At 34.1% G+C, this 24978-nt stretch overlaps 2 long non-coding RNA genes across 13 annotated transcripts in view; one reads left to right on the top strand and one right to left on the bottom strand.

The window, feature by feature from the left end:
* Window positions 1-3973, bottom strand: part of LOC102156405 — a 48233-nt gene extending 44260 nt beyond the window's left edge. For all 12 annotated transcript variants that reach the window (XR_005382201.1, XR_005382206.1, XR_005382209.1 and 9 more), the window contains exon 1: window positions 3841-3973. This is a non-coding gene — a long non-coding RNA (uncharacterized LOC102156405). The remainder of the gene's footprint in view (window positions 1-3840) is intronic.
* On the top strand, window positions 3938-21895 carry LOC102156356. The gene is made up of 3 exons (XR_005382212.1): window positions 3938-4057; window positions 18627-18736; window positions 21760-21895. It is a non-coding gene; the product is annotated as an uncharacterized LOC102156356 (long non-coding RNA).
* The last annotated feature ends 3083 nt before the right edge of the window (window positions 21896-24978 follow it).

Below are 24978 nucleotides of genomic sequence, written 5' to 3'. Positions count from 1 at the left end.
ATGTAGTTTCTTATTTCTTCTTTTATTTTCTGGTTGGCCCATTTATTGTTTAGTAGTATGTCATTTAACATCGATGTATTTGTGGTCTTTCCAGAATTATTCTTGTAGTTGGCTTCCAGTGTCATAGCATTGTGGTCAGAAAATATGCATGGTATGACTTTGATCTTCTTGAATTTGTAGAGGTTTGTTTTGTGAGCTATTCTGGAGAATGTTCTGTGTGCACTTGAAAAGAATGTGCATTCTGCTGTTTTAGGATGGAATATTTTGAATATATCTGTTAAATCTCTCTGATCCAGTGTGTCATTCAAAGCTTTTCCTTCCTTGTTGATTTTTCTGTTTATATGATCTGTCTGTTGATATAAGAGGGACATTAATCCCCTACTATTATTGTATTATCATTGATTGATTAATTCATTTATGTGTGTTATTAACTGTTTTATGTATTGAAGTACTCCTATGATGGTTTCATGAATATTTACAATTGTTATATCTTCTTGTTGGATCATTCCTTTTATTATTATATAGTGTCATTCTTGTCTTTTGTTACAGTCTTTGTTTTAAAGTCTTTCTTGGGGCAGCCCCGGTGGTGCAGCGGTTTAGCGCCACCTGCAGCCCGGGGTGTGATCCTGGAGACCCCGGATCGAGTCCCATATCCGGTTCCCTGCATGGAGTCTGCTTCTCCCTCTGCCTGTGTCTCTGCCTCTCTCTCTCTCTCATGAATAAATAAAATCTTAAAAAAAAAAAGAAAAAAATTAAAGTCTTTTTTGTCTGATATAAGTATTGCTATTCTTTTTAAATTCATTTGCCACACAGGTGTTTCTCCATCCTCTCATTTTCAATCTGCAGGTGTCTTTAGGACTAAAATGAGTCTCTTGGGGCACCTTAGTGGCTGAGTTGATTAAGTATCTGACTCTTGATTTCAGCTCAGGTCATGATCTCAGGGTACTGGGATCAAGCCCCAGGTAGGGCTTGGTGCTCAGAACAGAGTTTGTTTGAATTTCTCTCCCTCTACCCCTGCTTACTCCTCCCTTGCATGCACTGCATGCACACACTCTCTCTCTATCTCTCTCTCAAGATAAACAAATAGATCTTTAAAAAATAAAATAAAATCAGTCTCTTGTAGGCAGCATGTAATTAGGTGATTTTTTTTTATCCATTCTGTCACTTTATGTTTTTTATTGGATCCTTAATTCCTTTTACATTCACAGTAATTATTGACAGATATGTTTTTATTGCCATGCTATTACTTGTTTTGTGCTTGTTTTTGAAGATTTTCTTTTATCTTTCCTTGTCTTTCTCTTTTATGTTTTGCTAATTTTCATTAGTGATATATTCAGACTTCTTTCTCTTTATTCTTTTCATATTTATTAGTTTTGATATATAGTTACCATTAAGCTTGTATATAACCTCTTCTGTGCATAGCAGCTATATTAATTTAATGGTTGTTTAAGTTTGAATTCATTCTTTTCTTTTTAGGTGTATATTAGTCCTTACATTTTAGGTATATGTTATTATATTTTAATACCCCGTTTTTGTTAGTTCCTTTACTGATATTTTTCAGAAATGTTCATTTTACTGCTCTTGTGTTTCCTATCTGTGTACTGTCACTTTAGTCTGTCCCTTCCGCTCAAGGAGTATCCTTTAATATTTCTTTCAAGGCTAGTTTAGTGGTTATGAACTCCTTTAGTTTTTATTTATCTGGGAAACTCTTATCTCCTTTTATTCCGAATGATAGCCTTGCTCAATAGAATATTCTTGGCTGCAGATCCTTTCCATTCAGCACATTGACTATATCATGCCACACTCTTCTGGCTTGCAAAGTTTCTGTTGGAAAATCTCCTGCTACTTTAATGAGTTTCCCCTTGTAAATTAATGACTTCTTTAAGTCTTGCTGATTTTAAGATTTTTTATTTATCATGATATTTTTCCAATTTAACTGCAATATGTCTTGGTGGGGGTCTGCTTTTGTTGATTTTCATGAGAGATCTCTGTGCCTCTTAGATCTGGTTATCTGTTTCCTTCTCTAGATTAGCCAAATTTTCAGCTACTATTTCCTCAAATAAAATTTCTGCTCCCTTATCTCTCTTATCTCCTGAGACTCCTATAATATGAATGCTATTATGTTTGATGAAATCATTGAGTTTTCTAAGTCTATTCTTATATTGCATAATTATTTTCTCTTTCTTTTGTTCAGCTTGATTATGTTCCATTACTCTGTCTTCTAGATCTCTAATTTGTTCTACTGCTTCTTCTCTCCTGCTGTTAGTTCCATCAAGCAGGTTTCTCATTTTATTTATTGAGCTTTTATCTCTGCTGTGTTATTCCTTATCTCTATGTTAAGGGTCTCACTTAGGTCTTTCACTCCTTTCTCAAGTTCAAGTAGTATCCTTATGATTATTGCTTTAAATTCTCTATCAGGCATATTATTTATATCTATTTCACTTCTATCTTTGATTGTGGCCTTGTTCTGTTCTTTCATCTGGGATAAATTTTTCTGTCTCCTCATTTTGTCTGCCTCTCCATGCTTATTTCTGCATATTAAAATATCAACTGGGTCTTCTGCTCTTGAAAGTAATAACTATGAAGAAGAGGTCCTACAGTGCAATGTCCCAAAAACACCAGAATCTAGCACTTCAGGAGAGTATCATAAATGCAAAACAGTAAAATCTTTAAATTATAAGGACAATAAAATCTTCTCATTGATTACATTTTATATTTTGGGATGAGGTGAAGCAAATGTACTATAAAGCTTAAATATCAGAAAAGATGAAATCAGGAAATAGGTTAAAGAGGTACAGAATTTATATATTATGTAATAGGGAGAATATTTTGTTTTGAATTTTATATAAATAGCATAAAATATAATTCAATAATTATAAATGCAATATCAATAAGAATTAGTTAAAATGGATTCCTATGAGAATAGTGATGATTCTTTCTCTTAGTACCTTCTTTCCCCAAATCTCTGGTAAAATAAAAACAAACTTAATCAACAACTCTTGCAATACCTAAAATACAATATCATAATGGATGTATAGTAGTCACTCCTTATATGCAGACTATACATTCTAAGACCTCCAGCAGATGCCTGAAAATGTTAATAGTACTGACTCCTACATATACTTTTTTTCTATATGTATATTAATTACTATGATAGGTTTAATTTATAAATTGGGCAAAGGAAGAGATTAACAATAATAATGTATGGGAGCAAATTTTGACACCCAAAATGTCTCTTTGACATGTGAATAATTTTAGGCTAATTATTTTTAAGAAACAGAAGACCCAGGAATTTTTTTTACCTTCCCCTTAACCACCGAAAAGAATTCCTCTTCCTATTTTAGGAAGGAAGTTACCACCATAGATAACTACAGTGTAATATGAACAAGGTGTGGCAGACAGAGGGAAACCTAGCAAAATCAGTTTTTTAAAAAAAATTCCTCTTTGCTCCATTGTTTCTATGTGACCTAGTAACTATTTGTTTACTATCTACTCTTTTTCATCTCCCTATGAATTGCTTTATCTCCCTTTGAAGTCCAGAACCCTTCTCAGTTCTCCTTAGTTCGTGATAATACATATACCTCATGCCTGATAGCCTTTACCATCTCTCATATTTATGTGGATTCCCCATATATAATTAAATTTGTCTGTCTCCTATTAATCTGTCTCAAGTCAATTTAATTCTTAGGTCAGCCAAAATAATTTTGAAGGGTAGAGGAAAAATATGTCCTTCCCAACAATAACTGTTAATAAAATAGAACAATTATAATAATATACTCTAATAAAAGTTATGTGGATGTGAGCTCCTTCTCTCAGAAAATTTTAATACACTCTATTTACCTAGTTCTTATGATGATGATCTGAGATGATAAAATATCTAGGAGGTCCACCACAAAGACACTGTGAAGCATTGTGATGTCATCTTAGATATTGACCTAACAATATATCAGAAGGAGGATCATCTGCTTCCTGACCCAGGTTGACCATGGTAAATAAAATTATGGGTAACCTAGAGGAGGAGCTGCTGTCTGTAAAACACCTGTTAATTGGCCAGCTAGTGAGTATTTAATTCTTGTAGCATAATACAGTGTTCCTCACTATGTTTTAGAACAGCTATTGTCAAAGTTTGTTCTCTGGACCAGGAGCATCACCATCACCTGGAGAATTTTGGAAATGTAAATTATTAGATCCTACCCCAGATTACCTGAAAAAGTAACTCTGGAATGTGGGACAATCAATGTTTGTTTTAATAAGACCTTAGGTTATTCCAATGCATTCTAAATCTTGAGAGCCTTTACTCTAAAACACTAAATTATCATTCCTAGTACAGAATATTACTATTATGAGTACATGATTAGCTAAGTTTATAGCAATTTATATGAAATGTTGGTTAGAATGTTAATATAGATTAATAATAAAAGATAGGTTTCCTGAACACCGCTTACTGTTTGGGTTAAAAAAGTCTTAGCCATGTAATAGTATACTATGGGCAATTGTACTGTTTCTTACTGTTATTGTCCTTATCAGTACAATGGGAAATAATAAAATGTAACTTATTGAGTTAATGGATTCATGTCTCTTTGAAAAGGGCCTGGCACAGAAAATGAGAGATGACACCAATTTTAGAATCAGACACTAACTGCTACAAGTGTCTATCCAAATATACCTTTTTCCCAACCAATTGGTAATACTTCAATTAGTACTGCAGGATTTTTAAATACTTTATTAAATAATTTAGACATAGCAAAAATTAAAAAGTAAGATAGCAGAAATTCATCACACTACTTAGGATAAATAATATTAGCCTTATAAATAAAATCCCCAGAAATTCTTACAGATCACATTCACATCTTTCCTCACCCCAAATTAGTGGATGTTTTGAACATTTACTTTACAATCTCTATTCATTTCTGAATATATCTAATCAGTACCTTTGAAGTATCTTTTTGTATATTTGTTTAATTTTTTTTTTTGCTTCTTTTTTTTTAATTTTTATTTATTTATGATAGTCACAGAGAGAGAGAGAGAGGCAGAGATACAGGCAGAGGGAGAAGCAGGCTCCATGCACCGCGAGCCTGATGTGGGATTCGATCCCGGGTCTCCAGGATCACGCCCTGGGCCAAAGGCAGGCGCCAAACCGCTGCGCCACCCAGGGATCCCTTTTTTTTTTTTTAATTTTTATTTATTTATGATAGTCACAGAGAGAGAGAGAGAGGCAGAGACACAGGCAGAGGGAGAATTTTTGCTTCTTTATAAGTAGACTGCCTTTCCCCTCTGCCTAATATGAATAGCTTTTCTATCTCCTTTGGTATTATAAATTTTCACTACAATTTGGGTAAAGTTTTTCTTTTGTTTGTTTTATTTATTTGCTTGTTTTTCTTGGTTTTACTACATGACATTATCATTTATAAGAAATATATTTTGGACCTTGTCCTTGTTCCTGGCTCAGAGTAAAACCCTTGGAATTTCCTAAGGGGTAAGAGATAAAAGTGTTTTTTTTTTTTATGTTAATGAGTGACTTTTGGGATACCCTAGGTAACCTAAGGATGGGTATTGATTGCCAGGGGAAGCAACGATGATGTTGATTGAGACTTCTCTCCAGAGAGAGGAGAGAGGCTGGAGGTAGAATCTAAGGCAAATAGCTAGTGATTTAATCAATTGTGCCTAAGTAGGGAAGCTTCCATAAAAAGCCAGAAGGATGAGACTAAAAGAGCTTCTGGGTTGGTGAGTACTTGGAAATTCCAGGAGAATGGTGTAAGGAGAGGGAGTAGATTTCCTGTGCCTATTTCCATATATCTTTACCATTGTATCTCTTCCATCTGTTTATTTCTAAATTCTGTGAGCCATTCTAGCAAATTAATGGAACCCAAGGAGGGGGCTTTTGAAGCCTCCAGTCTATAGCTGGTAAATCAGAAGCCCAGGTGATAACCTAGACTTGCAATCAATTTTTGAAGTGGGAAGGGGAGGCTAACTTGTGAGATTGATCCTGATCCCTTAACCTATTGGGATTTGATGTCATCTCCAAGCAGATAGTGTCAGAATTGCATTGTAGGACATGCTGCTGGTTTCAGAGAATTCCTTGGTGGTGTGGATAAAAAATACGTGATAGAACTGGCATCATCATTATACAGTATGAATCCTAAAAATAAGATTCATGCTTTTATTCAGTTTCTGACTTATCAGCCTTTATGCTGATAAATGCTACATAAATAATACTTCTTCCCTCTTTCTTTTTCCGAATTGTATTTTTTCAGAATGTTAGTGGAAGTACCTTAGACCCCATTCAGTTCTCTAACTCTGAACTCATTTCAGCTTTCAGAATTTTCATCTCTTACCTTTCTTTTACATGTGGAGTAATGTGCTGAGATCTGTTTTCCAATACACTGATTTTCTTTCAGCTAGTTATGCATAGTCTTCAGATTTAACTACTGATTGAACTTTTAAATTCAGTGGATATGTTTTTCATTTCTACAAATTCTATTCAGTTAATTTTAAAACAGTCTTATAATATTTTATGGTTTCTTGTTCCTTGCTCACATTATCAATTCTGTATTTAACTTTTAATATTTAAAAAAAATAATATTTAATTATATTTTATAGCTTGTGTATGCTAATTTAAATTTCAAAGACTCACTTTTGAAATTATATATATTATATATTTATATATAAATGTATATTATATAATTAATTCAATTTATATAATTATTATATATAATATATAGTTATGTATTTATTTGAGATAGAGCAAGCATGAGCTGGGGGTAAGGGGCAGAGGGCAATATCTAAGCAGATTCCTATTGAGCCCAGAAGCCAGCCTGGGATTCATCTCCAAGCCATGAGATCAAGACCTGAGCCAAAACCAAGAATCAGATACATAACTTACTGAGCCACCCAGGTGCCCCAATTATATTTTTATAGACGCTCAATTATGACTTTGTCTCATGTTTTGAAATTGGGGCTGGCCATCAGATATTTGGATGATCTTAATCAGTAGGAATTCCTGGGATCTGGGTAGATAGGTTTTGCTGCTGCCAGCTGCTGTAGTGTGTCAACCAACAAAATACAAAACTGCATGCTGCAAAATAAAGTGTGTGCATTTCTTTGGGGTCTTAGGGATTGCAATCTGCAAGACACAGAACTGACAGAAATCAAAGTGTGCTCCAGAGAGATAGAGGAGGTTAGAGTTATTCATTTGTTTTTGTTTGTTTGTTTGGTTGGTTTTTGTTTTTGTTTTTTTGGCTTTTTTGTTTGTTTGTTTGTTTTAGAGAGGGAGGGAAAGGAGTGTGGGAACAGCAGAGGGAAAGAGAGAATCTTAAACAGGCTCCTTGCCTAGCAGGGAGCCCCATGTGGAGCCCAACAGGGGCTCCAGGCAGGGCTTTGAGAGAGGCTCCCTCTCACAACCCTGAGATCATGACCTGAGCTGAAATCAAAAGTCAGTGGCTTAATCACTGAGCCACTCAGGCGCCTCACAGAGGTAGAGTTTTTAAAGAGGACAGAGGGAATTTATGTTTTGAATGAAGTGTGATTGGTCCTGTGTACTAGGACACAGTTATCCTACTCTCTGTGTGATTGGTTGCCAGGGCCAGTGCTAGGCAGCAAGTCCATTTATGTCCATTCTAACGTGCAGCAGACCCCTTGGCTTTGGCTGAGTTCAGCAATGATTTCTAGAATTTGATATAAAGACATGCATAAGTTCCACTTCTCTAATGGCATCTCTGGTCCATTTAAAAATAACTTTCGAAAAAAAAAAAAAAAACCCTCTTAGCCATCATTGCTCCATTTTGAGTCGCTCACAGGTTCCCACCAACATGGAAACACTTTAAAGCTGTTCGTTGACCTACATTTTCCATTAGAAGTTCAAAATCTAAATATGAGTGAGAGCACAGATATAGTTTCATATTCTCTTCAGAGGATAATCTCCTTCCCCCTCAGCTAAGACTAATAAAGATCTCATTTTATCCTTTTAGTAGTGGGTGGATTTTTAAAGCTTTACCCTTTCATTGAGCTTGTATCCCTTTGAAGTCGATGATTTCTGAAGAGCCATCGTTCTGACTTCTCACCTTATGATACTGTCGTAAAGGACTTAGGAGATCATAATGCTTTGTCTCCCTTACTCTGGGCTGCTGTTAGGACTATGGAATCAGCAAACTTCTTTGGAGAGTCCCCATTTCAAGTTGTTTCTGACAACTTTTCTCTGGTTCTTTCTTTGCTTTTGGTTTCTGAGATCTTCCTTGATTTTATTGCAAGCTTCCAAAACAAAACAAAACAAAAAAATGTTTGTTGTATTTTGTCCAGCCCTAGTAGTTTTAGGGGATGGTTTTTTTTAGGGGGGAAGGATTTTTCTTTTTCAGATTGTGTAAATATTCTTGAAATCAGTAACTGAATTTATTATTTTTTTCTCCTTCTGAATCTAAAATAAAATATTCCATTACATAATACTAAGGTAGAAAATATTTTTATGTGGATCCTATTCATCAAAATAATTTTCCCAATTAAAATTATTTTCAATTATAAAGCTTCTTTTTTAAGAGATATTAAAGTGATACATTTTTATGAAAAAGTTATATCTCATTTTAATGCTGTATAAGGGAATGGAAAATATTAGTTTATTGCTAAACATTAAAATACCAAGCTATGGCAATAAAACCAATGAATTTAAAAGGAAAACCTTAATTTCACAATATTTAGTTTTACGGTGAAATGTATTATTCCAGAAGGCAACATATGAACATTAAAAAAGAAAATTCCCTGCAGAGTGAATCAATAACACTTAGAAGCCATCTTGATAGAACATTTTGCAATTAGCTGTTGTTGAACTTAGGCTTTGTTTTATTTTCTCCAGTTTCAAATATTACAATAATAGTAATAATGCTTTTCACTTATATGATTATTTATAATTTATAAAACACTTTTCCTTTATTTTTAATTTAACTTTCATAATCTCAAAGAGAGAAAATCACATTTTTATCTCCAAAATTTTTAAAGATCAAACTGAGACTCAGAAAATATGTGCCTTTCATGATTTATCATGATTTTTTTAATTTTTAATTTTATTTTTTATTATTTTTTTAAAGATTTTATTTATTTATTCATGAGACACACACAGAGAGAGAGAGGCAGAGACACAGGCAGAGGGAGAAGCAGGCTCCATGCAGGTAGCCCGACGCGGGACTCGATCCCTGGTCCTCCAGATCATGCCCTGGGCTGAAGGTGGTGCCAAACCGCTGAGCCACCGGGCTACCCATATCATGATTTTTTAAAAAAGATTTTTAAATTTATTCATGAGAGACACAGAAAGAGAGGCAGAGACATAGGCAGAGGGGGAAGCCGACTCTTCACAGGTGCCTGATGCGAGACTTGATCCCAAGTCCCAGAATCATGACTTGAGCCAAAGATAGACACTCCACCGCTGCACCACCCAGGTGTCCCTGATTTATCATGATTTTAAACAGAAGAGTATGGGGCACCTGAGTGGATCAGTGGTTGAGCATCTACCTTTGGCTCAGATCATGATTCCGAGGTCCTGGGATCGAGTATCGAGTCCTATATCAGGCTCCTCAAGAGGGAGCCTGCTTCTCCCTCTGCCTATGTCTCTACCTCTCTTTGTCTCTCATGAATAAATATATAAAATCTTTAAAAATAAATAAATAAACAGAAGAGTGCAGATCCAAACTGGATCTTCTTAACTCTTGTCCATCATACTTACAGTTCTAATTTGCATTTTTTAAAAAACTTTATATTTTTATGTGACAGAAAGACAGAAAGAGCATGTGAGGTAGGCAGGGTGGCAGGCAGAAGGAGAAGGAGAAGCAAACTCCCCACTGAGCAGGTAACCAGAAGCCTGCTTTATCCCAGGACCCTGAGCTCATGACCTGAGCAGAGGCAGATGCTTAACTGACCGAGCCACCCAGGAGGCCCCTAATTTATATTTTTAATGGGATTTAAGAATACTTAAAGAGTCTCTTTTTAATACAAAATGCCAACTTTTTAAAAAAATACATATTACGTATTTCAGTCAAAGAGTACAGCAACATGGGCTGCCTCAAGTAAAAATATTTCCTTTATATTTAACAATAAAGCCTATTTACAGAACTGTGAGTCTGTTGTGATGAAGGATATTTCATCAACACAATCACACTCAATTTCAGTGTGCTGTGCTGTGAAGATTTTAGCTGTATTTTATCTTTTCTACAGACAAGTGGTTCTTTTAGAAGTAAATTATTCTCGACACAAATAAAATGTCAGAGTGTTTGATATTTCTTTTGTCCCTCTTAACTGTGTCAGGTGCTTCAGTAAAGGACAGGAAATCTGGATTTAATTTTCTTGATCTTGCTTTTAATTCCAGTGTAGGCATTGCATGCACCTGCTCACATAGTAACTACCCTAGGCAGTGATAGAGCAGCTTCCTGGTGAGGCAAGGACAGAGGACATTCCTCATACTTCAGTAAGAGATCTGGGGAAATGAGCTCCTTGAAAGCCAAGAGCAAAAGCCTTCACCCCAGATACTTATACATTTAATAGAAAGAGACATTCAGCAATTTTTTAAAGGTATCTGGACAGAATATTTATGTTTTAGGAAAAGTAACTTCATGAAAAAACTTAACTAATAGTGATTAGTCTATAATACCACCTTGTCAATCATTTAAGGGGTGATCCAGCAGCATTGGTATAACCTGAAAACTTGATCCACGATCTTGGGCATCTCTACAGATCCATCAAATCTGTACAGATCCATCAAATCTGTATTCGAATCTTCATTTAAATTACATGCATATTAAAATTTGAGAGTGTTGCTACAAGATGATTTCGGGCATGGATTTTATTAGTAGTAAATCGTTTTCAAACACTCTCCCTAGTATATATTAAATAACTTAATTTCTTAAAAAAAAAGAAAAAAGAAAAACTACTTCATTTTTATACCTTATACATATCCTTTTTAATTCATTTTCTGTCCTTTTTTAAAAGATTTTTAAAATTTATTTATTCATTTGAGAGAGAGAAATAGAGCAAGTGAACACAGTGAGGGGAGGGGCAGAGGGAGAAGGAGAGGCAGGCTCCACACTGAGCAGGGAGCCCTATGTGGTACTTGATTCCAGCACCCTGGGATCATGACCTGAGCTGAAGGCAGACACTTAACCAACTGAGCCACTCAGGAGCCCCTTCAATCCTTTTTCTAGTAATGAGTTGTAATAGTTACTTCCACATTGAAAGGAATTTTTTTCCGTGTAATACCCTTCCTTTAATTGAAAAACAGTTCCCCAATTTAATGCATCTCCTAAATGTCAAGCTCCATGCAGGCAAAGTTTCTCTTTCACAATTTCTGATATATCTCAGTTGAATAGTGTGTTGCCTATTTCAAAGCACATGGTCAGGAAATATTAAAATACTTGTGAAAAAAAGAAATATACCATTGACTAATGTTATTATTTCCTAGAAGCAGTTTGGGGAATGTCCTAGACCTTTCAGATTTTTTGTTATGATTTGTAATGTATGTTTAAATTTTTATGTTATAAAAGTTGCATGAAGTTTCTTAAGTATTTTTTCTTATGTAGGTATTGACAACTATTCCATTTTACATTTACTTGTTTGACATAATATTATCTTAAATATTCAAATTATTTTTTACAGGATTTATTTATTTATTTTAGAGGGGTGGGGGCAGAGGGAGAGAGAGTCCCAAGCAGATTCCATGCTGAGTGTAAAGCCCAACACTGGGCTCCATCTCACATCCCCAAGATCATGACTTGAGCTGAAATCAAGAGTCTCACGCTTAACCAATGGCACCATGCTGGTGCCACTAAATATTTATGTTTTTAACTCATATAGAATAAGGTAATTTTTTATACTTCAGATGGCATCATATATATTTTGTTTATTTTAACAGCAGATTAAGTTTACATTTCATTAGTAAGGAATCAAGAGGAGAGTGCAATTATATGGCATCTTTTGTGAGCTCATAAGGAGGTCTCATATGGTTCCAGTGTGATAATTGCTCATTGGCATACAGGGTGGTTTGGGATTTTGCGGCCATACTATTTTGGGAATACTTGCATGCATGCATAATAGTTCTACTCACAAAGGAACCATAATTTCTAATCTAACTGCCTGTTGCTTACAGAAAGGTTTGTATTTATAATACTCTTAATACATAATCTGATGGCAGCTTTTAACTACATTTCCCTTCCCAGGACTTTGGTTAAAAATTTGCTTCATTTTTAAGATGTAAGAATTAAACTGTATTTACTCTAAGAGAAAACTCAAGTTTGTCTCATATCTGTTATATCCAGTGAGGTGCTCTTTGAAGATTATTTTCTTAGCAGTAAATTGCCTTCATATCAACTTGACATTGAATCACTTCAGATCATAAACTCATTATTTGATTATTAATATAAATAGTTACAAGCCACTGACAGAAAATGCCTCCTCAAAGTGTTCGGGCATGTGTACACCAGTGCAGTTTAGAAAAATGCAGCCTAGGGATCCCTGGGTGGTGCCGCGGTTTGGCGCCTGCCTTTGGCCCAGGGCGCGATCCTGGAGACCCGGGATCGAATCCCACATCGGGCCCCGGTGCATGGAGCCTGCTTCTCCCTCTGCCTATGTCTCTGCCTCTATCTTTCTCTCTCTGTGACTATCATAAATAAATAAATAAAAAAATTAAAAAAAAAAAAAAGAAAAATGCAGCCTAGAGTGGCTGCTAAAATGCAGACTCTGATCAACATGTCTGGGTAAAGTCCTGGGATTTTCAGGTGAGGTCAGTGTTGCTATTCTGCACAGCACACTTTGGAAAGATTTTAGAAAACATGTAAGTAAAACAGTAACACAAAAGAATTTCCTCAATCTCATTTACATTACCTATTTATGATTTCTTAGGATCATACTGGGTGCCCCTATGAATATGCTGTTCCTTCTCTCCCCATCTAATTATTCACAATGTTAAATATCATTACTGCCCTACTTAAATGTGGACTATTCACATTTACTTTGAAAACTACTTCTGCCTTCAAAAATTTTCCCAAAATGGTCTTTTAAAAATAACATATTGACTCTTACATATAAAATTCAATAGATTTTTTTTTTTGTATTTTTCAGTGCTTGATTTTTTTTTTTCTTCTGAAATGCATATGTGACAGGCTAAAGACCGCTTCCTTCTTGAAACTCCCTTGGCCTCCACTACTTGGATATTTCTTTGTTCTCCTCCTCACATTTTGATAATGACTTCCCAGTGGCTTTCTCTGGAATTCTAAAAATGGTCATTGAATATCAGGTCTTCCTTTAAAAAAGACATTTGGAATCCCTGGGTGGCGCAGCGGTTTGGCGCCTGCCTTTGGCCCAGGGCGTGATCCTGGACACCCGAGATCGAATCCCACATCCGGCTCCCGGTGCATGGAGCCTGCTTCTCCCTCTGCCTATGTCTTCATTCATTTGGCTTCAGCTATCTTCTGCACATTGATGGTTTCTCAATATCAAACACATAAAGTATCCAAAGCTGAATGTTGTGCCTGGATCTACAGCCCTCACCAAACTTTATCTCTTTTATTTCCGTTGCAAATGTTTTCAGCACAATTTGCTTAATTCTTATTGTTCCACATCAATAAGTAGTCCTTGACTTGACCACTTTTTATAAAAGATTTTATTGGGCAGCCCCGGTGGCGCAGCGGTTAGCGCCTCCTGCAGCCCAGGGCATGATACTGGAGACCCTGGATCACGTCCAAAGTCAGGCTCTCTGCATGGAGCCTGCTCCTCCCTCTGCCTGTGTCTCTGCCTCTCTCTCTCTCTCTCTCTCTCTGTGTCTCTATGAATGAATAAATAAAATCTTAAAGAAAAAAAAAGATTTTACTTATTTATTTGAGACAGAGAGCACAAGCAGGGGGAGCCACAGAGGGAGAGGGAGAAGCAGGCTCCCCACTGAGCAGGAAGCTCAACACAGGGTTCAATCCTAGGATATTGGGATCATGACCAGAGCATAAGGCAGATGCTTAACTGACTGAGCCACTCAGGCTCCCCTCAACTTGACCACCTTTTAAAGTTTCCTGTCACTTTCTATAAATAACTCCTTTTAAATAGTCCACAAGGCATTTCCCCATCTTTATCATTCCTGAAATGCATACTTTCATTATTTATTTTGGTACACTGCAGTTAACTTTTAACTGGCCTCCCTATGCCTTATTACCCAGGGCTAATCATTTTATATTGTCACAACTCCAGTGTTTCTGATTCGAAAACTAACTTTGGATTCCTTTTTAAAAGTAATTCTATGTATGTCCCAACTATTTCAGAATAGAATATCTTGAAAACCCTTAAAATTTGCACCATTCATAATTAAAATCTCTTCCTTTTGATTCATTCTTCACCTCTTGCCCTACTCACATCCAACTTCTAAGTATAACAAGCTTTGAGAAATCTTACCTTGATCATTCCTTTTGCTCTCTGAGGTACCACTTACAATATCATGGTTTCAAGTTTTTATATCTGTTTCCTTCTATTTCCTATAATCATATTCAGGATTGTCTTCAGTTTCAAGAATAATGTTGGATGTAGAAAAAGCAATTTAAAAATGTTATTGACTAAAAGATATAAATTCTTTCTTATGGCAAAATTAACATTTCTAAAATGACTTTTTGAATGGAAGGGACATAAAGACTGTGAATTTGAACTTCTATTCTTAATCTTTTATGGCAATTTAACTAGTACTTTTGTGATTCATTTTCTATTTCTAAGAATAATAATGATGTAGCTGCTGGTTACTGTTCAGTTACTATTTAAAACACTTTATTTATATGGGACTCTTTCTCAATTGGTAAAAGTTGCTAGGGACAGAAACCAAACTCAACCTGTATTATTTGAAACAAAACAAAATGAAAGACCTACAGTTTAATGGCCATGAAATAAAGCAACACAAGGAATTTATATACATATCAATGTGGTTCAAATATCATTAGTCTCATGCCCTACCTCACATACACCAAGATATACTTACCCCTCGCTCTCTCACACACACACAGAGACCTCATAACACACACACACACATGTTCCTCTCTGCTTTTACTTTTGCTTTTCAATATTCCTGTCATGAAAATCTTCTTAAGGTAACAATACCCCCCCCCCCATGTTTTCTTCTACCTAGTATTTCTTCTTTGTGTCATACTCCTTTCCTGAAGATTGACTTGCTTCTAAGCAATTGAATGAGACAAAATGATGGAATGTAGAGATTACATGTACAGGATTACATTATATAAGATTGTAATGCCCATAATGGGAAGAGAGTCTCCCTTGCTCATTTAATGAAGGAAACAGATATGTTGGGGACACAAGATACAAAACATTGATAGTAGGATTTGGGAACTGAGAGTGACCTCCAGCCAAGAGACGGCAAGAAAACAGGGCATTATTGCTATAATCATAACACATCGAGTTCTATCCATAATGCCATAAACTTAAAGCAGAGTCTTCTTTTCAGTCAAGTTTCCAGATTTATAATATGGCCATGGTGGACATGTTGATTGCAGCCTTGCAAAAGACCTATGTAAACCATATTGGGCTCCCAACCCTTAGACACTAGGACATAATAAATGAGTGCTATAAGCTAAGTTTGTGACAATATTGTTATGCAATAATAATAATTAAAAATCTCAACACACCTTCTTTCCCAAGTATTTCCCATATGTAGTAAGGGAAATTTGAAAATGACTATGTTAAGATTTCTAGCCCTGGTCTTCAGGACTGTGAATATGGTTAGATACTTAGCCCATGATTATACTGAGTTGCATTGCAAAGAGATTTTGAAAATGTAAAAAAGATCACTACTTTGTTGGCTTTGATTAGTAAACTATTGAAAGGAAAATTGAATGGGCTTAATTTAGTCTGTTCTTTCAAAGTACAGTTGTGGGCTTTTTTTTTTATTATTATTGGTTGTGTTTGTAATAGCTACTAGAAGATAAGGAAGTCAAAGTCATTGTAAGTATGAGGAGAATCTGATGTCACAGCACTGGCTTGAAGATGAAAGGGTGTCATGTGTCAAGGGTCCATGTGGTCTATAGGTAATGATAGTGATTTCCTTCAGACAGCCAACTAAGAAATGGAAACCTTTATAACCACAGGAGCTAAGTTTTGCCAACTGCCTGAATGAGTTTGGAAGCAAATTCTTCCTAAAGCCTCCAGATTAGAACTCAGCCTGACCAACACTTTGATCTCATCTTTGTGGGATCATAGGCAGAATAACCAGTTTAGCCTTCCCAGATTGAAGTCATAAAATGAGATTAGGTAAAACATTCCTGGTCATTATAAAGATGTTGACTATTAGATGTGAATGAGATGGGTGTACATTGGAGTGTTCTTAGAAATACAGAAACATGATCTAAATCATGTGGATGAAGGAAATCTCTAATTTCAGGATAGTATATAAACTAGAGGAGTTGAAAGTAGAAAGGTCAGCTTGGCTTCCATTGCAATAAGTAGGTAAGAGATGATAGTGTCTTGGACTGAAGTGATAACATTGAAGATGTTGAGAAGCAGGGATAATGTGCAAAATCTTAATGCCTAGTATGACAGAGATAATAAAAATTCACAATAGATGTTGTAACAATTGGAATAGTTACTAGGTAATATGCTATATTGGAAAATACAAAATGGATAGAACAGTCCAGTGTATTTTTTTAAAAGTAAATCTCATACATTTTGCCTATAGGTTGGAGATAGGATGTGTTTTCATGTTAAATTACATTTAAAGGGCAATTTTACCAAACATGTCCTGCCAAGGGCAAGGCAATTCAAAAATTAAAACCCACGTAACCCCATTAAGAAAAGTATTTGTTTTAGCTAACATGAAAAATCTATGGGGAGAAGAACTGATGAATATTATCAATCATACTATGCTGAAAATCACAGGGATTCTTAATCATTTTTGATCGATGCACCTTTTTTTTAGAGCAGATTTGTAAATTCATGAAACAAAATACATTTCTAGGAAATCTACTAGTCTTATCAAAATTTAATATATATCAATATATGTAGTTATTCATTAACACATTAAATAATAAGAAATAGTAGCATTTCTAAAACCTACCATAATATCAAAGTGTAGTAGTTAATTACTTTGAGATATCTGTAAAAGCTGTATGTTTATATGAAAACATGTGATTTATACTGGTGAAAAGTAGTATTTAATCTTAACATTTGTATAATCTGTTGCCTACTTCCCTTAGGAAATGTGAAATTTCAATTAGAGACTAGTATTTTTTTATTTTTTTATTTTTGGCCCCTGCTGCCAAATTTATGGTGCCTCTGAATTTCATCCATAATCAACTACTGATACTCTAGTGTTTGCCATACACTCAGGATCTAAGCATGTTGGAACATAAAAGGAGACAAATGTCAGGAAACATAGTGGAGGAAGCAACTTATCCAAAAGGACTGAGCTGAGGGTTTGTATTTTTAAAGACTATGCATGACAGGAATCATTTTACTCCCAACAATTAAGTCTTCTCTGAATCATTATTTTAAAAATTCACCTAAAATTATTTTCTTTTGCAAAAGGCAAAAGAGCTTTACTAATATTCCCTCTGTCATTCATTTTATTTCAAGAGATATGGAGATTTAAGAGCATTGACATTGTGTGCAATAAGCATATATCCGTATGTGTCTAGAAATAAAAACTTACAGGCAATTTTATAGAATTATGTTCATGTGAGAAAGTATATTCATAGCATAGATATGTCTCTCAACCATATGTCTTATTCATTAGAAACTTAGTCCGTGTGCCAAAAAATATTGAATAAAATCTATGTTTTCATGGTTTATGAACTAGTAAAATGTAGTGAGTGAATTAAACACAAAACCGTAGGTACTACTACTGAATACAGCAGCAAGAATTCTTCAGTTGGTCAGTTGCTTTAAAGTTTATGGTTCATTTACTTCATTAGAGCCAAGCAAAATGATTTCATCATGAGCAAAAATGTTTGAAGGGCAAAAGACCTCTATATGAATATGTCTTTATATGCTTATAAGACCATAAGAGCAATATTTTTAAAGAGCTCTATAAAAATAAAAGGAAAAGTGAATATTGAATAGACATGAAAAGAGGTAAATTTAATTGTTCCTGACCTGAAGCAATTAAAATGTTCTTAATTTTTAAAATTTTGCTTTTAATTTTGTGGATTTTTTCCAAATTACACTTTTAACATTCATAACAGTTAAACTTTATTTTATTTGAAAGTGATTTAAACATTTCAAAAGTAATAATTAGAACCAGCCATAATTTTATACATATACACATAATGCATTAAAACTTTTACTTAAAATTTTTCTCCTCTATGCCAAATTCTCAAAGGTTAAAATAGCTTGTGCAATGCAAGTTAGATACTATATATTAATGATATTAAGCCATTTAAATGACTTTCAGATTTCCACATAATCAAAACAAGTGAAGACTAGATGGAAAATTTGTTTTGGTTTTGCAAATTAACCCTCAAAGAATCTGTCCAATACCAATTCTTCTCTATGATGTACTTTGTACCTCATTCTGAGAGATAAAGCTTATTTTTCCCTCTTGTTAAGTGTTCACCATTCTTGTGGCTAGCTTTGGCCAATGAAATGCACCAGAAGTGATCATTTGGAATTTCTGAATGCAGGCATTATGGTAGTATACAAGCTCCACTTCCTGCCTGGTGGAATTCAGTTGCCATGCGGTAAGAAGCCCAAACAGCTGCATGGAAAGACCACCTGGAGAAGAACCGAACAGGTAATGGGAAAGGTTCCAAACATATGACCTAAATAAAAACATTCTATCTACCACCCCTGCCCCCTGGCATTTCAGCTACCCTAGATAAGAAAATAGACATATAAGAATAATCATATTTAATATGGTAACCCAGTAGACATTATGTAAAGCAGAAATGAGCTATCATCACTGGACCCACAATAAGATGCGATGATGTTGTCTTAAGCCATTGAATTTTGGAGTAGATTATTCTGAAGCAATTGGTAAGTGAAATAAGAGTAAAACACCAATAATTGCAGCTTTATCCAAAGATTAAGCTTTCACGCTCTAATTTTTGTGGGATGTGAGTGAAAAACTTAAAAACTTTGGAAAACATTCACTGATGCCAATTCCCTTTCACCAAAATGAAACTTTCAGTAAATAATATCCACCAGCATACCTTATGAAGCAATAAGGAATGAGAAAAAACACAATAATTTTTGTTAATTCTGTCCTCCTGGCTGTCTAAAAGTCACTAGTTCTTTTAGATTATCATGAACACTTGGGAGATATAAAGCACTGAACAGTAGTTGAATGGTTAACTTGAGAGATAAAAAGTTACTTTGGTTAGTTTTTGTCTTTGCAGAAGATAGGTCATGTTTTACTTAGATCTGTGTTTTTAATGATTGAAGAAGTAAATCAATCATTTTAAAGATTTTATTTTCATAACCAATATGTTATTTCCATTCTCCTTACTTATTCTTGTGTGGAAACCACATTTCTGTTTTACTTCTATTCTGTCATTGTGTAAAAACTCTATATATAGTTATTGCTAATGTGATTGGATAGAACAGGCTTCATTTTTTTTCTTTCTCTTGCAATTATTTAGTCTTTATTAGTCCTTATATGCAATTCAAAAAATCGCATTAATTGCTTATATATGCAGTATCAAACATGCATTACCTGGCCTTCCTAGAAACAGCAGTAGAAGAAATTTACATAAGTTAAATGTGATAAGTAACATTTTAGGACACCTTACATAAAGTGATTTTATAATTACGTTTCATCAATATGAGTAACATTTATTATTTGAATCTGAATTTGAAATTTACTCTCTAGAAATGTTTATAAAGTCATAAAATAATTGATTGTGTTTAATCAATGTAACTGAGAAGATAATTTTTATTAATTGCAGTCTGAATTTAAAATTTACTATTCCAGTAAGTCTATTGCTATGGACCATTACAGATGTGAACCTCATGAAACTAATGGCACTAATATGATCCATAATCATCCATTTATTTATTCATCTACTTGTAAATTGATTAAGTGCTTTCCATTTCCACATACTGGGTGGTTGCTAGGAATACAGAGCCTAAAGAGTGCTCTGTTTTCATACTGTTCTTTGGCGCTTCCTAAGTACAGAATGCCAATCATATGCATGCGGATGAAGAGAATAATAGCTATAGCTACTGGGATTGTAGATTTGATATACATGAAATTCTAAGCACCATTAACTCTCCTGTCAACTATTAGTCACATAACATAACTGAAGATTTGAGAAAAAAGCACTGATTTGTCATCTACTGGTAGCTGAAAAGGGTAATGCAGACATTCCTTTGGCTGAAAGTTTTGTTGTGCTTCAATGACTTCAGTTGAAATTCGATATCAGTTATTTCAAAATTATTGACCTGTAATCTTTAATTCTATATATCCTAGAAAAATTGTATTTCAGATTAATTTTTTAATTGAATAAAATTACAACTGAGCAGATAGTACATTACACTATTTTCTTTTGTTCACAGAGTGTGAATTAGAATTTTCAAACTGAATAAAATTCTAGTGATCAGTAAAACATTATTTAATTTACTGTAGTGACGGCATGTTATATGAACTGTGGATACTGTAAAACTTGACCAAGAAAGTAACATTTTAGATTAGATTAAAAGAAAACATGTTCCAGGTTGCTTGGGTACACATAGGTGAATACAATGATAAAACAGTTAATGTAGTCATGGATTTTGACTGTTTTTATAAGGTGTTCAGAATTCTAATGTTTTATGTGCTGTGACAATATTTTGAAAACATTGGTAACTTGAAAATTATAAAACTCATTTTAAATTTTCCACATTGAGTAGATCACATGTAAACTTACATGAAATAAATTTTTAAAAAATGAGACCCACAGAGAATCTTTAGGAGGGATTTAAATAACCAAACCATAAACATTTTAATCTTTTTAGATTCAGAACCAGAATCCAAGATATAGCCACATTGTACAATATTATTGTAAAATGATCTCTGAATATTTAGTAGCTCCAAAAATAATTATTTCAAGAATTGATAAAAGCTTTCTTAATCCATAATGTCAAATTGAAATTCTGGACTTCAGATTTAAGATGTTTTACATGTATTTAAAGTGGTTTGTAATGATGTTGATACTTTTGTTCCTTCCCAAAGTTCTTCATATATTTCATTATGGGGAAAAACCTTGATTTACTGCTCCATGTGTACTAATAGTCACTGCCTATGAGATCTCAGTTAGATCTAGTCCTCGATCTAAAATATTCATAGAGAGTGAAGTTGATTCTGCTAAATTGTTGTTTCCTCATTCTTGAGAGCTTAGTTTTGTTTATTTGTTTTTGTTTTTTACTTGTTCATGTTATGGACCACTCCCCATTCCACTGTCTTTCTCTCTTGAAGAATTCTTTTCTGTCCATTGCTTCCTCATGTTTTGTAGACTTCCATCAGGTCCTAACTTTCAAGCAAAGATAGTTCCTGTCCACAGTAAGGGCTTTAGAACATCAATGAGAATAAAAGATAGCTCAATGCCTTGACAAAAATTTTTGGAAAGCAGGTTGTGAGTATGCTGGAATAGAAGTTGGATTGGGGCCAAATGAGTTATTGGAATATATTCTCACATAAAGTAAAGCACAGAACATGGCCAGGCAACATGTCATCTGCATTTGGTCAAAATGACATGTTTCATACTCATAACAATGTCCATGGCTTTATCATATTGCATTAATATACCTTTGTCATTGCCCCCCTTTTTTTTTTTTCAGGCATGAAACTTGCACTTACTAAAGACAAGCAATGCCCTGCTCTTCATTGTCATAAAAGGCTATTCATCATATTAACTGGAAAATTCTTGACATTTTTGTATACTACAATATATTTATAGTAAAAATTTTCTAATTTATTATTACTAATAACAGAATTCTGTTTCTTTTTCAGTAATTTTTAACTATTTTAAAAAAGTCTCAAAAACAAAAGCACAATGAATTAGAGATATAAGAAAATTAAATAGCTTATATTAAAATATAAGCAATTTGGTATTTCCAAAGTACTTTTTATTATGAGGAAATTTTGTATTACTTCCATCATCTGCCAACTTGTATTAATTTCAAATCAGTGAATTGACAGTAACTTAACAAAATGCAAGAAAGTGCCTTCAATGGACTGAAAAATGGTCTTGAATATGCCAAATTTATCTGACAGCCCATATTTGAAAGGATTAGCCACATTAGCTCTAAAGAAGAAAGAATATAAGAGAATTTTTTTCTATAAGAAAATACCTTTATTAAAACAATAATCCTCATTCACAAGCAACTAAGCAAGCACTATTACTAATTTGTCCCCCCATGTTCATCTGAGGGCTTATCTTTAACCATTCTTGCCTGTCATTTTATTTTGAGAATCATCTAATTCCTAGTTGGAATTAGATGAGGACTATAAGTAGTAACTTATTTATGTATTTTTTAAATATCTTTAATATCTTGATGGAAAGCCACTATTGAATATCTTGGCTTAAACCATATAAAATATTCTTTTTAAAGTAGATTCCATGCCCAGTGTGGAGCCCAACATGGGGCTTTAACTATTGACTCTGAGATCAAGACCTGAGATGAGATCAAGACTCAACACTGAACTGACAGAGCCATCTAGGCCCTCCAACAAAACACTTATATATATATATATATATTTTTTTTTTTTTTTTAATTTATTTTAGAAAGAGAGAGAGCACAGGTATGTGAAGAGGTGGAAGGAGGAAAGAATGTCAAGCAGACTATGTGCCCAGCATGAAGTTGGAGGCATAGCTGGATCTCACCACCCTGAGATCATGACTAGCAGAAACCAAGAATCAGTTTAACTGACTCAGCCACCCAAACACCCCTGGGAAAAATAATTTTTTTGTTTTGTCTTTCTTTTTGTTTTGGAGAAATAATTTTTTAAATGTATGGTGCACAGCCTTATCATTTTGTTTGGTTTGATTTATTTATTTATTCAGGAGAGACACAGACTGAGACAGAGACGCAGAGACACAGGCAGAGGGAGAAGTAGGCTCCCTGCAGGGAGCCCAATGCAGGACTTGATCCTGGATCCTGAGATCACAACCTGAGCCAAAGGCCGGCGCCCAATCGTTGAGCCACCCAGATGTCCCTAAAAAGGATGACTACTTAAGATACTTTTATATATTTTTATACAAGTTGGCCTTAATTTCACTGACATTAGAAGAAAGCCTTATAAATAATAAAATTTCCATTTACTTTTAACTAATAGAACCTCTAGGAATTCATCTGTAAAGCAGATTATACTTATTTGATTTCATTAGTGTTATAATTTTTATTTCATAGTAGTTAGTCCTATTTTAAGCCAACCATAACATGACAATGTTCAAATTAGCTCAGATATCAAAGTGATTTCAAATGCAGTTGCTTTTTAAAAAAATTTTCCCTCCTTTTTTTTAAAGGAAATATCTGATAATGCATTAGTCATTTCCCATTATATGCCATCTATGTTTGGGTCTTTGGAAAATTAAAACTTCAAATTAGAATCCCATACATTTTTATCACCTGATCTCAAAATTTATTAATATATCTTTAGAAAAAGTACTAAAATAATTTCTTCAATTTTCTAAGTTCTCCTTATCCAAATTTCCATTATAATTATTTTCATAGCCAAAGGAATTGTACATGTAATCCACATCTATTTTTTCCATGCTAAGTATTCTATTACCTCCCTTTTTTGTTCTTCTGTTGGTATTCTGTGTTTTCGTATTTCATGCAGACTCTAATCTTTCAATAGGCTCTAATTATTGAACTTCATGTTCATTTTTTGTAAGAACTAATTGGCATTAATAGTGTGTTTTTACCTACTTTTCCCACATAACAAATTTGTTACTAGCTTTCTTGGTAAGCCAGAAGTTGACTATTAATTACTTCCATAAGCTGATCTAAGGTGCAGCATGGAGGGGCAAAGGGAGAGGGAGAAAGAAACTCAAGTGGACTTGAAACGCCCCACATGGGGTTTGATCTCACCACCCTGAGATCAAACCTGAGCTGAAACCAAGAGTCGGATGCTTAACCAACAGTGCCACCGAGGCACCCCTCATATAATTATTAATATAACATCACAGTCTAAATATCTGTCTGTACTATGGCAGAAATATCCATCTGTCTATCATCCCTCATGTATCTGTACCATCCATCAGTCAAGAAAGGCAGGGAGAGGGATGGAGGAGTAACTAAGTAAATACATTCTTATATACGTAAACAGTCTAAAATTCCAGATTATTGAGGAAAACCATGAGTACCCAGAGAATTCTGTAAATATTATAAATTTTCTTAAAATTAAAATTAAGCTAATATTTATTTTATATTTATTTTTAGCTTATAATGATTGATCTGTAATCATATTTGTAATTATACTTTCTCCTTCTTCTCCATTATATCCATACATTTGGAATTCCAGAACGCTTGATAGAAATATATCTTTCCCCAGTTTCTTGAATGTTCATGAACTATTAAGTTCTTTAAACTGTAGTCTTATTTATAAAGTGAAAATTATAATTTTCAAAATTAAATTTTCATTTAATGACAAAGACAGAGTGTCATAGTTTGTGGTCAGTAAATGACAGTTTAATGCAATTTTCACTATTAGCATTATACACAATAAAAAATTATTTTAAGTTTCTGCATGTTGGAATATCTTCTTTTTCCTATACATTTTCTATGACAATATAGTAAAACAAAATGAATTCTTAGTAGTGCCAAGTAAATAATAAATAAAAGTTTTGTAATTATTAAACATAACTTTTAATATATACCTGTCAGAAGCAAACAATTATGCCTGTCGTAAATGAGCCTTCATATTGCCCAGTCAACTGCTCTAATCTCAAACCATTCTCCCCCACCACTAAGCTTCTGCCACATTTATCTTAACTTTTCTAGAATATTTCAATATAATTCCAGCCATAGAGTGTTTGCCATTCATATTCCTTT

Source organism: Canis lupus, chromosome 31, assembly GCF_011100685.1.
Source record: "Canis lupus familiaris isolate Mischka breed German Shepherd chromosome 31, alternate assembly UU_Cfam_GSD_1.0, whole genome shotgun sequence".
Taxonomy (NCBI): domain Eukaryota; kingdom Metazoa; phylum Chordata; class Mammalia; order Carnivora; family Canidae; genus Canis; species Canis lupus.
Note: the sequence above shows the minus strand (reverse complement) of the source record. Positions and strands in the feature narration are given on the sequence as shown.